Genomic DNA, 13,910 nt, shown 5'->3' on the forward strand with positions numbered 1-13,910 from the left:
GAAACAGTGTGCTGTCTAGCTGGGGAGCCCTCCGCCCCTCCCACTGTACAACATTAATCACTGGGTCGCTAGATGGAACCAGAGCTGGGGGCGGCAGGAAAGGGTGGGCCTGGAACTCGGTGTGTGCCAACAATCCATAAGATTTGAGGCTTAGATACTCCTGGGTTGATCTGGAGGTGTGTGATACTGGCGCCTGTACCCTGGCAGCTCTGGAACTGGTTGGCCTGCACACATCTCAAGGCTAAAGGCAAACTATGATGAAAGTGAGGGGGTACAGGAAACTGCTGGGGTGCATGCATGCACTCACAACTAAGCAAAGAGGCAAGGAGCTAAGCTCAGAAGGGTGAGGGTGGATGGGATCAAAATTCAGTGGTCGTTCTTTATTCACTGGGGGGTCAGAGCCTACTGACTACATGTCAGGGGACGGCTTAGGCATGGCTGTTAGACTTTGAACATGTGGGGTCAAACCACTGTTAGCCATGACCAGACCCACACACTAGCCAGGGCTGGAAGGGGCTTTCAAGATCATGAAGTCATTTCAGATGATAGCAATGGGACCCTAGCTGGTCAAATGCCTTATCTAGGCCCACTCAGCAAATAGTGACAAGGGTAAGACTAGAACCCAAGTGTTCAGATGGATTTGAGCTGCTGCTCTTCTCCAACAGCTCCATCCAGATGTTCCCAAGATACTACAGCGGGCACCAGGTACAGAGGAGTTAGACCAACATCTCCGATCCCTGGGAACCAATAGCTGGCCAAAGCAGAAGTGTCACAGGAACCCCTCTGCGGGGGCCAGGAGAGACACAGAAAGCTGACCAGACACAGAGGAAAGAGTACAACTCACCAATATGGACACACAGAAGGCAGACAGCAATTTTTGCATGAATGTTTGTGTAACTGACTCTAAGAGGGGACTGACTCGGGGGGCATGGGGGCCCTTTTCTTAAGCAGTTTTGTGCAGCCCTTTAGTGTACTAAGCATCTCATAGGCCTGATCTCACTCAAGACTTATAAGAATCGACGAGATAAGCCAGACCTGATTACTCCCATTCTACAGACGGCAAAAGAGAAGCTCAGAGTTTAAAGTCACAGAATTTAAACTGTGACTTTTAGTTGTTTCAAAACCAGGATCAGAACAGAGAGCCTCTCAGTCTCACAAGCCAGTGTTTTCTCATTGCGCCTACATCTTCTCCCATGGACACTCTTTGGCACAGACTTGGAGGAGCCCTGGGGGCAGAGGCCTCAGCTGTGGATCTGAGCCTTTGGGTTCTGCACAGACATTAAACCTCTGCTCGTGTTATGTTTATAGGGACTTCGCAGGTTTATTCCTCTGCCATCAAGGTCGCTTCTGTTTCCATGGCTGGCCAACTGGCAGTTAGGAACAACAGTCAGATTAGTTCATGCAGGGGGGTGCTCTGGGGAAGCAGCACGCAGGGCCAGTGAAGTGAGGTGAGGGCGCAGAGTGAGGCAGAAAGAGGACAAATGCTCCCAGACCCACGCCTGCATTTGTGGATGAGCTCAGGGGAAAGCTGTTTGTTCACCTGCTGATCCCAACTCAGCCATGTCTAATGTAAGAGCCCCATCCCTTTCCAAGCCCAAGCAGCTGCTGGCCAGTGTTTGGGGACTCAGGTACCTGGGGGAAAATAAGTCACACTGTGGCAAGGGGAGGGCAGGCCCTGTTTTGCTTCTGTCTGACTCTGGTACTCAGGTACCTGGGGAAAGATAAGTCACACTGTGGGAAGGGGAGGCAGGCCCTGTTTGCTTCTGCCTCTGAATGACTAGGCCATCTCTTCCTTGACTTTGCGCTTGTGAATAAAAACAATCTACTTCAGACAAAGTTGTGAGGAAATAATAAAAATGCTATTTGCCTTATCAATGAAAGTCACAGTACATCTCAGATGTATATTCTTTCTCATAACAAGCTTTTAATTCCAGTCAAATTCTTTAGACTCTGAAAGTCACACAAAAAGTGAGACAACTTACTCCAAGGCCAGTGGACTACCACTGTGGGCCTTCAGCGTGTCTTCTGCTGGCATTTGCTGGGGATTGATAAAGACTGTCTCCTTGACCAAACCGCAGACAGCCTCCTCTGAGCCCTCTTGTAGACCAGGCCTCGTCCTTGGGCCCTGCCCCTGGCCTGCCTAGCCCAGTGTTTAGAAAGAATCCTATTAAACCTTGTTGGCAAGATTCCCCATACCCTCGATGTCTCCTCTTAGGGATTTTTCACGCATTGAGCCACTCACTCTGCTCCTTGACTGTTAACCCCAGTTGTCTTTGCCATATTCAGAATTGGGCACAGTTCTGTATTGAAGTCTCTCTCCTGTACTGGGATAGTACTAAACAAAATCTGTCTTCATCACCTTTAGTTACTGTCCAGCTCTATTTCTCTTCAAATGAAGGCAAAAGGTGGCTCTCTCCGTGAACAAGGACAAACCCACTGTGGGGGAATGTGCATCAGTGACATTGAACCTGACCATGTCCTGCCCCTGGGTCACAGGTGAATCTGGGAGGCTTTGAAATATTTGGAAAGTTAATAACCCAGGCTGTGGTAACTGACAGAGTAGGAAATTCCATGTGAGAACTTCGCAATATAGTAGAAAGACAAGCAAGGTTTGGAGTCAGAAAGGTCAAATTGTACACTCACCACTTAGGCCTCAGCTTCTTCATCTGGATGGTGTGGATAAAAATGCCTGCCTGTAGGATCACCGTGGTGACTAAATTATGCATGTCAGACCAAGTGTGGTGCCTGTCACATACAGTAAGTACTCAGTAAGCATTCCTTCCTCTAACAACTTTCAACTTTGGGGTGTTGGACTTGGAAGTTGAAAGATGTGAGTTTCAGCCTATTTACAACTCTCGAACTGCAAGAGGCCAGTAGCTCTCCTCCGCACTTTCTCTCTGCACTCACCGGCATAGAATTGAGTGGACTATGGCCCAGCATAACTCAGCAGTAGAACAAGGTCATACTTCCTGTGTTTCATGGGCTCTGCTTGCTGTCCTCCATCCCACATCCTCTTCCCCACACACTTCACACACACCACACACCACACCACACACACTTAATATTCACAGTGCATATTGAGCAGAGCACTGGGCTGGGGATTTGGTATTTCCTTTTCCCCTGCCTTTCCTCTGTATCAACCCAGCCATTGGATACCCAGGCATTGCTCAGCCCCTGGGGGACCATGGATAAAGAATGTGCTGATTTAACTATTAACGCTTGTCACTTGCCTTCTAGTAAGTGAACCCTGCTCCTCCCCACCTCCTCCCGGAGTGCCAGCTGCCAGGCCTATTCTCCTGCAACAGGTGTCACATTTTGCCAGGAGACAGACACCCCGATCTCAGGTGACAGATGAAGCACCACCATGGGCCGCAACATTCTACCCTCACAAAGCTGGGCTATCAAATTCACCATCAGCCGGAACTCTGCCAACATCCGCCTCTGTGTAGTGTGGACTCTTTAAAGGCCTGAAGATGATCATCTTGGTCTTTGGTGAAAATACGACATACAGTATATCTCTTGGTGCTTTTTTCAAAGACTCCCATGTACATTGTTTCACTGCACCTTCACAACCTCCCTGTGAATGCTGTCACCTCCATTTAAGATGAAGAGACAGAGGTCATCAGTTCAAGGTCACAGAGTGAATGAAACAACCCATGTAAAGGACTTAGTGCCTGAGACATGAAAAGTACTTAACACACTGCCATTTATCATTTTATATTAGTCACAATGTGCACGTCCAAAACTTGCATTCATTTCTCCTGACCTCTGGTTTGACCCTCTAGTTGGTATATCACGTGGTCCACAGGGACATTCACACCAGGAAGAAAGGAAGCCCCCACTGCTCAGGAAGAGGGATTTGAAAGTACAGCTGACAGGACTGGCTGATGCACTGGATATGGGAAAGGAATCAAAGAATGATTTAAAGATTTCTGACCTGTGCAGTTGGAAGTTTGGAGTTGCCATTTACTAAGATGGGGAACCTAGGATGGAGCGTCAAGAATAATGCCTGAAAGAGGAGTCAAAGCATTAGGGGTGGGGCAGGCGGGTAACATCCAGGAGGCAGAGGGAATGGGAATAGTATTTCTGAAGCTCTTTCTCCAGCCTTAGGGCAGGCCTCCTGAGCCAAACACACTTTGCAAGAGGGAAGGCCTGAGTCTGCTGGGGCCATAGGAACATGGGGTTGAAGGAGGGAGGAGCCCGGTAGAGCTGGCCCCACAGGCTCTGCTGGGTGTAAAGGACACAAAGATCCAGGGTGAATGTAGACAATGCACTAAGAAGCCCAGCACTGGAACAGAGAAAGATGAAGAAATCGGGAGGAGCTGAACAGAGACAGAGTCAGCCTTTGCCCCTCTGGAGCAGGGGTCACCAACCTCTGGGCCACTAACCAGTACCAGTCCAGGTCTATTAGGAACTGGGCCACTCAGCAGGAGGTGAGCTTGAATGTAATGCACTTGAATCATGCTGAAACCATCTCCCCAAACCCAGTCTGTGGAAAAATTATCTTCCATAAAACCGGTCCCTGATGTCAAAAAGGTTGGGCACCACTGCTCTGGAGGGAACAGGAGGTCGTGACACCCAGGCCACAGTTCCACAAATGCCAGGAATCAGCACTGAGTCCCAGGACAAAAAAGCAGAGACTATGAGGCCAGCCACACAGCCTCAGCGGGACAAGATGTTATGGCTAGAAACCAGCAAGGCCCGGACTCCACCAGAAACCTAAGGTGGCACCGACAGCCAGGGATTACATCAGGGACCTGGGAGGGAGTGCCCAAGGCAATCCAAGCTCCAATAGCTGTGTGGCTTAACCTTTCCTTTCCAGCCCATAACACCCCAGGGAACTTGATGCAAGAGAAATTATTGCTAATGTAACCTTAACAGTTAACATTTATGTGTCAGGCATATAGACACTTACATTTATAATGAAATATAGATTACTTTATTTAATATAACAACCCTTCAGGAAAATAAGGTTTACAGGTTAAAATCTTGCTGAAAGTCATGAAGGTGCTAAGTGACACAGGCCAGTGTATGTGAACTCAGGAGAAAAGCCTGTGACCTTAAATCCATTCCTCCCTACTGAATACACTTGAGCATTTGCCCACCTTTACCATCAGTCTCATTACTACCTGGGTCAGATACTAATTTTAGTCCCCTTCCCGACCTTTCCCAATTACCTCCCACCAACCTACCCATACCTGCCTCACACACACCTCAGTTTACTCCAGTTTGGCCACTAAGACTCTCCAAAGAGCCGAAAAAAGCAAGAGGAATATGGAGATCCAAATATCCCAAAACAGGTAGAAAATTGGACAACAAACATTTGCACATAGGCCTGCTACCCTCTTCCTGGTTTCTGAGCCTCTTCCTTCCCAACCTTAGACAACAACCCAGCTGTGTGTCTGTGAGCAGAGGTTGGCCCAGAGGATTATATGCGGTTTGGTCAGCTCCAGCTCCCTCTCCCTCACGGCACAGGTGCTGAGGGGAGGGGCAGTGAGGAGCAGGAGAGGGGTGGAATTCTGAGGTCTCTCCAACTCCTCCTTGATGAGCAGACAGAGATGGGTAGGGCCTGATTAGTCTCTTCCCCACCCCCACCTCCCCCTCCCCCAAGCTGCTGCTGCTGCAGAGAACGAGGCTCAGGAACCAGAAGAACTGCCAGCTGCTTCCCCTCTCCCTGCCAAGCCAGCACCTGAGCTGCTGTAATGGCTGTGCCTGCCGGCAGGTCGAGGCTTGTCAGCGAGACGCAAGGGACTGTACCTACTGCCCTGATGAATGCCGCCTAAAGAGGGCCCAAAAGAGGGCATCCAAGCTGGGCAGGTATCTGCTCATGTTTCGGTCCTGCTGGCAGTTTCCTGCCCACCCAAACACCAGACTCAGGTATGAAACGTTAAGAGGGTGGACAAGGAGAGGAGTCAGAGGGCAAACGCCCTTTCCAGCCTGCTTCAGCTGCTATGGGAAAGAGCTGTCCCCCATAGCCGGTTCCGTGACCTCCCATGGCCCAAGCCGAGAGTTGATCAGCAGAGGCCCTGAAGGACTGGCCAGGCCCTGGGGCATCATCACCATTACAAAAAACAAATAAAACAAAATTAAACCTCACAACATTTAAGGTCCCATTTACTAGTCAGTGACAGGACATTGACAGCCACAAACACAGCTCTATCCAAGGGCAATTTTGACTGAAGACCCTTGAGGAAATGGGATGATTTCAGGAAAATCTAGAGGTAACAGGGTCTAGGATTTCTAAAACAGGTCCAAGCCCACTGAAAAGGTGCTTTAATTCTCCGATTGACCTGGACAAGGACCACTCGGGTGTTCTCAGAGTCCCTCTGAACCCACTAGGCTTGTCATTCCAGTCTTCTTTCTAGACTGGGACACAGACAACCTTTGGAACATGGAGGAAGATGTGGGCTGATCCTTTCTTGCCCAGGAGTCTTTCAAACAGGAGTTTAGTGATGGTCAAGAGTAAGCAATCAGCAGGCTGGGGAAGAGTCGCTGAGTGAATCGACCACCGGCATTTACTGTGTACCTGCTGTACACTTAGTACTCCACCAGCTGCTGGGCAGCGGTATGAACGGAGTACTTGGCCCATCCACTCCTCGGTGCAGTTAAGGCAGACGTCATGGTAGGTGAAAGAACCAACATACCCGTGGACTCGTATGTGTGCAGTGGCACTCACACCCATGTCCCATGCAGGGCTGACACAAGCCAGTTCTGCATCATGCTACAGGCAGATGCACATTAGACAGCAGGGCTAACTGGGTGCTAATGATGTGATGTTGCTCAATGATTTTCCAAACTTGCAGGAACTTCAGGCAAAATGCTCGGCAAACATTTTCTGGGATGAGGGAGCTGGTCCTCAGGGTCTCAAAGAGTTCAGAAGAAGCAACACAGACATAGCAAAATCCTGATTCCTTAAGATGGCAATGGAGTTTTCAGCAGAAATGTCACCAGGACTCACTTGAAAATTTGACATTGCTCATGGAAGCTCTGGGAGTAGCTGGGGCCACAGTGGGACAATGCTTTCTTCTACTGCTTTCCAGGGGGACAGAGGGAGCAGTGGGGGCCCAAGACCCCAGGAATTCTCTTTCCCAACCAGTGGAGGTGGCTCCACTCCAACTTGAGGGAAAGGGAGGGTTTCCATAGTTCCACTTCTTAGAGGATATTCAGGGACAGAGGTGTTATAGAAAGAACAGGAACTAGAAGGAAAAAAAAAACAAAGACCAGAAACAAGTCCAGAAGGGGGAAAGTTTGGGGCCTGTGGTTTTGAAAAAATGGAAAAGAGAGCATTACCTAGCCAGCTACTGAGACGGGACAGGAGAAATGGAAAAGTTTGATAATAATTATGTTAATTATGAAGACTGTGGGGTGACTAAAGTAAAATGCCAAAACAGTCTTGGGCAGAGAACAGCACTTTACAAAGCCCTCTGCCTACATCAACCACTTGATGTAGGCGCCGTGTGCATGTAACAGAGAATAACCACAGCAACAACACATGCGCATTTGCCCAGGCCAGTCAGCATGCTAAGCACCTGACATGCATGATCAGTTTAATCTTCATTAGCAGTCCTTTCAGGTAGCTATTAATATTACTCCCATTTTACAGAGGAGCAAACTGAGGTCCTGGACAGTTAGGAGGGCGCGTATCTGCCCAAGACCTCAGTACCTCTAGATAATAGAGCTGAAAAATTTCAAACCCAGTTCACTTGATTCACTTTTTAAAAATGTCTTAACAAGTCTTACACAGACCCATTTGTTTATTAAGGAAAACAACATGGAAATCAGGACAGGGGGACCCTGAGGTGAAGGACGTTTTCTAGGGCAACACAGGTCAAGGTTAAGGACCAGAAGCCACACCCTCCCAGCCCTCTTGCCCCATAATGTCTCCTCTTAGAACAGCACACTCTTTTGAGCACCTTATTGAGCCCCTTTTCTTTTCTGTATCGGGCTTGAAGACAAATGAGATCCACTGTCTGATCTGAAGGGCTGCCAGCTGCTCGATCTGTGAGGTCTGATAAAAGTGGCTTGCCAAGGCCACGCTGAGGTTGTTGTAACCTGTTTTTGGGAAGGAGGGGCGATGAATGGGACAGGAAAGCTTGGAATGTGGGGACTCTGCTTTCTTCCTCCCCACAAACTATCATTTTAGTGGAACCTCAGGGGTTAGAGTACAGCAAGGGCAGAAGCCTGAGGTATATGTTAGCACCCACCCCTGAGTCAACCATCCCACCATGATCCATCTACCTAATGTTTTCTACCTAAGAAATACATCACAGCTCTTTCATATTCTTGGTCTCATTCTTATTTTTATCCCAATCCCATGAGTTATTTCCACTTCGCTGATAGGAACAGAGACCCACAGTAAGTTAGTGGCTTTGTCTAATGTCCACGGAAGCCAGTGTTCAGGCCAGGCTAGAGCCTAGGTCTTTGATTCTCAGCTCAAGGGTCAGTGCATCACAGCATAGCATTATCTGTGGCTACTCGAGTTTAAAAACAGGGCAGGGATGGCTGGAGAGGACTCAACTGACCCCAAATTAGGAAAAAGTTGAAACCACCACTGTGCTGGCAGGAACTAGATCTTGTTTGTTAAAATACTCCTACTCTATAAATCAACTGCAATGAGCAATTTCAACACAGCCCAGCTTCAGAGAGAGGTTAAATTACCTGGGCCTGATTTTATATGCTCATGGTGAGCTTGATGCATGTGGAGTGAGTGAACCAATTCATAAATGAATGACAAGGAGGGTTCCATGAGGGGCCTGGCATGTCTATTATCAGAACTGATTAGGTGTCTTCTTGCCAGAGACTGAATGAACCACAGACACTGGCCCTAATATTCTGAAAAGTTAACCAGCTTAATGCTGTCTTCAGCACCCTATGGGCAATCACAATGGCGCAGACATCAAAGTCGCAACCCAAAGGTGCCTCTAAGGAAGCTTTCTTTAGGAGATGTGTGTGTGTGTGTGTGTGAGAGAGAGAGAGAGAGAAGATATAATGACCATGACCTGGCTGGTGTGGTTCAGTAGACTGAGCACGGGCCTGCAAACCAAAGGGTCACCAGTTCCATTCCCATCAGGGTACATGCCTGGGTTGCGGGCCAGGTCCCGGTGGGGGGCATGCTACAGGCAACCACATATTAATGTTTCTCTCTCCTCTTTCTCTCTTTTACCTTCTCTCTAAAAATAAGTAAATAAATCTTTAAAATATATATAGAACATAAATTTGCCATCTTTACCATTTTTAAGTGAACAGTTCAGTGGCATAAGTACATTCACAGCTGTGCAACCATCACCACCATTCCCCTCCAGAACAAACTGAAACTCTAGAGCCATTAAATACTGACTCCACCCCCTCTCTCCCCGAGGCCTTGGCAATTACCATTCTACATTGTCTTTGGGCTTTGGACTCTGCTAGATATCTCATATACAACCATATAATATTTGGCCCTTTGTGTCTGCCTTATTTCACAACATAATGTCCTCAAGTTTTTCCATGTGGTAGTATGCCTCAGAATTTTTTTCCTTTTTAAGGCTGAACCTTAAAAAGTTTCCAGTGTAGGGATATAACATTTTGTTCACCCATTCACCCCTCAGTGGGTACTTGGGTTGTTTCCACCTTTTGGCTCTTGTAAATAATGCTGCTGTCAACATGGGTGTGCACGAGAACCTGCCCAAGTCCCTGCTTTTTTCTTCTTTGGTAGGGAACTCTCCTTTAAACTGCTAAACTTTATCCATTCTTCCAAAGGTAAAAGCAGGAGCTGGAGGTCAAGGGTGGCCAGGGCCAGGCTGCTATCCTCATAGCAGAAACATGGTGGCAAACCTCATGTTTAACTGAGAATACAAGAAGCTGGGGACAGCCGGTGGAAGGAGGAAGGGTGTTGGGTGGGTTGGACCAGGCTGGGCCAATCCCAGCACAGGTATAGAGAAAAGCAGAACTTCTGAGTGGGCCCAGGGTAGGGCTTTCCCCAGGACAGTGATGTCCTAGTGAACTAGCCTGTGGGGAAATTAGTAGTTTCCACATATCCCAGCCTCAGAGAGAGGTTTAAGATACCTGGGCCCTTAACTATAGCATGGTGCCAATACTGGTCCACAAACTGTCAGTTAGCAGTCCTCAGTGAGACAGGTACAGAAACGTAGAGTAGCATTTGGAAGCTTTCAGTGCAGTCTGACATTGCAGCTACATTGACATGGGACAGTGGAGTCATCTCACCAAACAACAAACCATCTTGGACCTTTTGAACTCCTCTGGTCGGTAGCATGTGTTACAAGCTGTGTACTATGTAGAATGATCCCACATCAGTGAGTGACAGACTGGGAACTAAAAACCAAAACTAGCCCTGGCTGGTGTGTCTCGGTGGATTGAGCCTATAAGCCAAAGCGTCACTGGGTGGATTCCCAGTCAGGGCACATACCTGGGTTGTGGGCCAGGTCCCCAGTAGGGGGCGCATGAGGACAACCAAACACTGATGTTTCTCTCCCTCTCTTTCTCCCTCCCTTCCCCTCTCTCTAAAAACAAATAAAATATTTTTAAAAAATTAAAAATAAAAACCAAACTAGAAAACAGGTTCTTCTCTATAGTTTGCTGCAGTTAGCACCATGGGCCTGCCTGCCTTCTTTCCTTCCTTCCTTCCTTCCTTCCTCCCTCCCTCCCTCCCTTCCTCCCCCCCCCTCCCTTCCCTTCCTCCTCCCTCCCCCCTTCCTTCCTTCCTCCTCCCCCTCCCTCCCTCCTTTCTCCCTTCCTTCCTCCCTTCCTCCTTCCTTCCTTCTTCCTGTTTCCTTCCTTCCTTCCTCTTTCCTTCCTCCTTCCTTCCTTCCTCCTTCCTTCCTTCTTTCCTTCCTCCCTCCTTCCTTCCCTCCCTCCCCCTTCCTTCTTCCTTCCTAACTTAGGAAAGGTAATTTTGAGAAAGACTACAAAGTAGCTCACAGAATCAAAGAGAGAACCTCACAACCAGGTCCCACAAAGGCCAAGAACTAGGTCAGTGATTGGAATCTAAGCTAATCTTTGTGTGTCTCTGCTCAGAATTCAAATTCCCAGGAAAGACAGTCTGAGTGGCCTTAGATTGGGTCAGGTGTCCCTTTGGTGGTGAGAGGGTAGGGATTGTTTCAGGGTGAGACCCCTGCAGCTCCCTTAGTAGAACAGGTGGAGGAAAGGGCAGTTTTACTCTGGGGATTTTCTGAGGCTTCTATGCAAGAATAGCTGAACTCCGAATAACTGCTGTTCCTAAAACAAAAGTGGGACTCATCTAGAGCCATCATATTTTTAAAGCAGAATCATATAAAATACAGACATAGCTGATTATTAAAGACACGGACACATGGAGGTAGTTTTATAGTTCTTACGAGACTTTACAGAATGTGTGGAAGAAGGGAGAGCTGACTATTTAGAATATACTCAGGAAAAGTGAGTTCCAGACCCAAGCAGACAATGTTCAAACACACTTCTTGGAAAGATAAGGTGAAACATCAACTGTCAGAGCTTTGAAAGTAATACTCCCCATTCACTTAACCTTGGTTAAGAAAACAACAGAAAATGCAAGAACTATCGTAGCCTAGGGCAGCTGAGAAACCCTCGTAGCAAGCCCAGCACTGGCCCACAGCCGAGAGCTGAAGGCTCCAACACTGGGGTCACTGTCTGAGGTCACAGAGCAAGTCAGACGCAGACCCAGACTGGGCCCAGGTGTCCTCTCTTCTTGTTCAGGCTTCAGTTCAGACCCCATAAATAACCTGCTAATGTGTGAGGCTGTTACCAGGTTATCAGAATGATCAGGTTATTCTGTAGTACAGAATGGTAACATAGCATTCTGTCGTTTGGAATCACAGAAATGAAAACAGCCCCTCTTGTGGAAACAGGGTCGTGGTCTACAGAGACAGCCCAGAGAACAAGTTTCTCTGGGTATCTGACAGTTTGGATCCAGGCCAGTTCTAACTCTCGAATCTGTCCTTGTGCAGAGGAAGGCTTTTGAGCTCTTCAGAGGCAGAGGCCCTGCCACCCTCACTTTAGCCACAGCTTTAAATGTGGAAGATGTTTAAAAAGATGACCATGTCATTAAAATATCTTTTTTAAGCCAAATTTTGTATTCTAAGCACACTTATTAAAAAATATTCGATCAACATACATGGAAATACCCACAAGCACATTAAACACTGTGTTTCTGTACATTCTACAAGGAAGGAAAGAAAATACCCTTTCTTCTGAGATAGCAACCACTTTTTTAAAATAAATGAACACCTGGCCGGTGTGGCTCAGGTGTTTGGAGTGTCCTCCCGTGAGAGGTGTTTGAGGGCTCATCTCCGGGTCAGGACACATGCCTCGGGGCATGTGCCAGAGGCGGCTGATCGAGGTTTCTCTCTCCCATCAATGTTTCTCTCTGCCCTTCCCGCTCTTCCCCTCTGTTCTAAAATCAATAGCATGTCCTTGGTGAGGCATAAGAAATATAGCAATAAAGAAAATAAAATAACATAACAAATACAAGTCTACTTGAGAATAGGAGAAGATTTAGACTCAGTGGGAAAGAGGCTAAGTAGGAGCACCAGGAGTCAGCTCAATCAATATTATTCGTTTGTTTCCTACCTTCACAAAAGGATTCTGCTCATTGGACTGCACTGTGACTGTTAAAATACCTACTTCAGCTCAGTTACTACTGGTCACAATACTACAGGTTAATTTTTCCATCACAAATGCAATGAAACACTGATTCCTGGGACAGCTGATTTAAACTCATTCGTATATAGTTTTTACATCCCATACAGTCAAAACATCAGCTCTATGTCTACAAGGAGAAGAGCAATAGATAAAAAAGTGAAACTCTGATGAAGGTCTACTGGTTACTGGATGTGTCAGTGACCATATTTTCTGAGCCCCAAATCAGGGAATGTGGTCTGACCAAGGCAACCAGGATGTCTGAAGCACTTCACCCTTCCTGAAGACCCAGGGCCGAGTAGTCACATTGTTTATCTAACACTAAATGGTCAGTTTCATAGATCTGTACTGTCCTTAGTCTCACCAAATTTGCTGAAGTCACTGGTGAAATGACCAGCCATGCCTTGATTTATACAAACTCCATCTGGCCTGTTCATAGTTGGCGTAACAGGGAATGTGAACTAAAGATGTACAGTAGGTCAAGAGGATTAAAGTTCATTCCCAGACCCTCTAACCCACACCCTACCTGCTGCCCCCTCATCCAATCCCTCTCACCCCTCTTTCCCTTGAGGCAGCAGGCTGATCCAGGTCCTACCACCATGCCTGACCGAAGTGACAGTTGGCCCAACCATGCACAGAAGTGGGGACAATGCAGAGTCATTGCTGGGTCAAATACAGTTTGGAATCCCCCCACCCCCAGAAGACATATGAAGGAGATAGAAAGGCAAGAATACGAAAGTGACTAACCTGGCAAAGAAAATTTCCCAGGTGAACTTCCCTAGAATTATCATGAGCACCACACTGAAAGTTGGTGAGTGGCTCAACTTTACCCACTTTTTTGCCAAGGAGACTGAGCTAAGAAGAAACAGCCACTCGACCTGAATCTGTGTCCCTGATTTGGCTTGAAGAACCTCAGTGAGCCAACAAATGAACAAGATCTGGTGGGGAACCAAAGAAAAACTCAAGGATAGCTAGCCATGACCCGATAAAAACCGCTCCCCAAATTGGACAAACCTATCTACTCCTTACCAAAAGAAAAAAAGGAGAGCCTTGCCAGGCATGGCTCAGTTGGTCCCCAGTCGGGGCACTCAGGAAGCAACTGACCAATGTTTCTCTCTCACATCAACGTTTTCTCTCCCTCACTTCTCCCCCCTTTCCCATTTCCCTAAATCAATAAGCCTGTCCTTGGGGTGAAGATTTAAAAAAAAATAAAAATAAAAGGAGAAAGTAAAAGACCGAGTGGTTTGGAGAAGGAATCAGTGTACAAGAAAAAGTCC

General features: G+C 47.4%; 1 protein-coding gene across 1 annotated transcript in view; it reads right to left on the reverse strand.

Annotated features, from left to right (window-relative positions):
• Window positions 1-13,910, reverse strand: part of B4GALNT3 (beta-1,4-N-acetyl-galactosaminyltransferase 3) — a 101,118-nt gene that overhangs the window by 27,035 nt on the left and 60,173 nt on the right.

The sequence above is a fragment of the Phyllostomus discolor genome, chromosome 2, assembly GCF_004126475.2.
Source record: "Phyllostomus discolor isolate MPI-MPIP mPhyDis1 chromosome 2, mPhyDis1.pri.v3, whole genome shotgun sequence".
NCBI lineage: Eukaryota > Metazoa > Chordata > Mammalia > Chiroptera > Phyllostomidae > Phyllostomus > Phyllostomus discolor.